This window comes from Onychomys torridus, chromosome 17 (genome assembly GCF_903995425.1).
Source record: "Onychomys torridus chromosome 17, mOncTor1.1, whole genome shotgun sequence".
Classification (NCBI taxonomy): Eukaryota; Metazoa; Chordata; class Mammalia; order Rodentia; family Cricetidae; genus Onychomys; species Onychomys torridus.
In genome coordinates, this window is record NC_050459.1 from 49813329 (window position 1) to 49816519 (window position 3191).

The following is a 3191-nucleotide window of genomic DNA, read 5'->3' on the forward strand; positions in this document are numbered from 1 at the left end:
GATATTGTGACCATGACAGGAAAAAGTACAGAGACAACTGGCCAAACTAGTAGAAAGATACCTTTTATCTTATGGTATCTAATATTTCTTATATCTTGTTTTTCCAAACAAGACCCCTGAATCTATGCGGGGCAGTAGTGGTGCACGCCTTTAATCCCAGCACTCGGGAGACAGAGGCAGGCGGATCTTTGTGAGTTCGAGGCCAGTCTGGTTTACCAAGCGAGATCTAGGTAAGGCGAAAAGCTACACAGAGAAACCCTGTCAAGAAAAACCAAACAAACAAACAAACAACAACAAACAAACAAACCCCTGAATCTAAACTCCTTTGTTTCGTTTTTTTTTTTTTTTTATATTACCAACAACAACTTGTAACCAACTTGGGGTTCATCGTCAAGTCCTTTGAGAGAGGTGGCTGTGTCGTTTGCAGTGCAGTGTCTGACTCACTGGAGAGAGCAGGGCTTGTCTCAAGTCCTGGCAACAGCAGTCTGTGAGGCTGGATCTCCAGGAGCCATCTGGACACTGTCCTGAGCAGTTTGCAGCCCGAAGCCTGTCTTGAGTAGGTGGTGTTGCTCCCCTTCACGGTGTCATCACGGTCCTGGGGGAACTGTTGTTGTGGGATCCCGTGATCGTTTTTAGCTCTTCAGAGATCCCATCAGGTCAGATTATTCCTTTTCTGGGTGACTTGTTTCTTGCGGGGTGGTTCTCCCTTCTTCTTGGGGTGTTTATTTGTCCGTAGGTCTATTCGGTTCTTCAAGCAAGGTGTGTGGAGATGTCTATTTCTTCGGTAAGCTCTGCCAGATTGACTTGAAAGCGGCCCTGAACGTCACTGAGGATGTGTTCATCACTCTCCTCAGACACAAAAGTGAGCGCCAGGCCTCTGGTACCGAAGCGACCAGCACGGGCTACTCGGTGAAGGTAGGTGTCTGAGTCCTCTGGCATGTCCTAGTTGAAGACCACGTCGACTTGCTCCATGTCCATACCTCTGCCAAACAGGTTGGTGGCCACCAGGATGCGCCACTCGAAGGCCTTGAACTGCAGGAAGTGGGACAGGCGCTCCACCTGCTGCATGCCTCGGTGGATGGCAGTGGCTGGGAAGTTCTGGTCCACTAGGAGCTGGGCCAGGGCCATGCAGCGCTGCACAGACTTGACAAAGATCAGCACCTGGTTAAAGTCTAGGACGTCGAGGAGGTCGCAGAGCTTCCGGTTCTTCTGGCTCTCCCTGAGCTTGACATAGTACTGCTGCAGGCTGTGCAGAGACAGCTTGCTCTCGTCCTCCACACACACCTCCATGGGATCCTGCATGAACGTCCTGCACACGGGCCGGATCTCTTTGCTCAGGGTGGCGCTGAACATCATGCACTGCTTCTGGTGGGGGGTCACGCGAAAGATGTCCTGCACGTCCCGCCGCATGGCCAGCTGCCCCAGCATCTTGTCACATTCGTCCAGCACAAAGTGCTTCACGTTCCTCAGGTCCAGGCTCCCGCTGCGGACCAGCACCAGGATCCGGCCTGGGGTCCCCACCACCACGTGGGGATGGTGCCTCTTCAACACCTCTTCGTCCTTCTGGATGGAGAGGCCCCCAAAGAACACAGATACCTTGACGCTGGCCATGTACTTGGAGAAGCGCTCATACTCCTTGCTGATCTGGAAGGCCAGCTCCCTCGTGTGGCACATGACCAGTACCGATAAGGGGCCGTCCTTGGGCTCCATCTGCTGCAGGGTGGCCTGCACGAACACGGCCGTCTTGCCCATCCCAGACTTGGCCTGGCACAGGACATCCACACCCAGAACGGCCTGGGGAAGGCACTCATGCTGGACCTATGAAGGGTGCTCAAAGCCACAGTCCATTATGGCTCTCAGGAGCTCGGGCTTCAGCAGAAAGTCCCGGAAGCTAGAACTGTGAACCGAGACATAAGATCCTTGGACATCTTTCTTCGGGGGAGCTGGGGTGCTCTCCTGGGCTGCTTGCGCCTCTTCAAATTCATCATAATCCAAAAGCTGCTCTTCCGCATCCAGTTCGGCCATGACGCTGTCGACCATTTCGGGTTCGCCTCCAGAAGCTGGGAGGAGAGCCGCCAGCTGTCCTTCGGCTCCCAAGTCCTGCCCCTGGGTCTTGCCCCCTGGGCCGTTGGCTTATCCCTTACCATGTAAGGCACCAGGAGTTGCACTAAATCTTAAACGGCCTTTTAATAAAAAAACAAAGCAAAACCAAACAAAAAACGGCAGCCAGATAGTACTGTAAAGATCGGAGAGACGAAAGAACAAGCCACTGCCACGTCTCACCTCCCCAGGTCCGCCAATCCTCTCTTTGAAAGCCTCTGAGTCCTCAGTCCAAAGAGCTCTCTGGCTGAAAAGAGACTGGCTTCCTATCTCCTCATGCCTATATACCTTTCTCCAGCCAATCAGATCGCTTCCTCGCTGGTGCTGGCATTTAAGGCATGTGTTTCTCAAGGACTGGGATTATAGGTGTGGCCACTGCTGCCAGGCTGAGTTCTCACTTAGACTGATTCAATCTCCTGTAGTCCAGGGTGGCTTTGAACTCACATATCCAGACAGATATCTGCCTCCTGAGTGCTAGGCCACCACTGCCTGTGTGCCAACACTGCTTGTGTGCCTTCGCCGCCTGGACTCTCTGTTTAATCTAGTGGCTTGCTCTGCCCTGTCATCCTCAGGCAAGCTACATTTGATACACAATAAATCATCACATCTTCCCCCCTTTTTTGGTCGTTCTAAAATAATACAAGAAGATGATTACTAATAGAATAACTGTATACCTAAGTCTATACAGGGCCTGGAGAGATGGCTCACTGACTGCTCTTCCAGAGGACCTGAGTTCAATTCCCAGCAACCACATGGTGGTTCACAACCATCTGTAATGAGATCTGGTGCCCTCTTCTGCCCTCAGGCATGCATGCAAGCAGAATACTGTATGCATAATAAATAAATTAATCTTTTAAAAATAGAATATACAATATATACACTCAACCATTACATTCCCAACGTCCAGTCCAATAACATTTGACAGATTCAGAGGAAATACTCCATCATTTACCCTATTTTGGTGAGTGCAAAGTGTTGTACCTAATTCACTTTCTGTCCTCACTTGTCTTATCAACCCAAAACTTTCTTGGATATATTTCTGTCTTATACATTTTACACTTCTTTCTGTGATTTTTTTTTTTTTTCTAAAT

At 50.4% G+C, this 3191-nt stretch overlaps 1 pseudogene; it reads right to left on the bottom strand.

Moving 5' to 3' along the window:
* Nucleotides 1–750: 750 nt before the first annotated feature.
* LOC118597759 lies at nt 751–2025 on the bottom strand (annotated as a pseudogene).
* Between the last annotated feature and the right edge of the window lie 1166 nt (nt 2026–3191).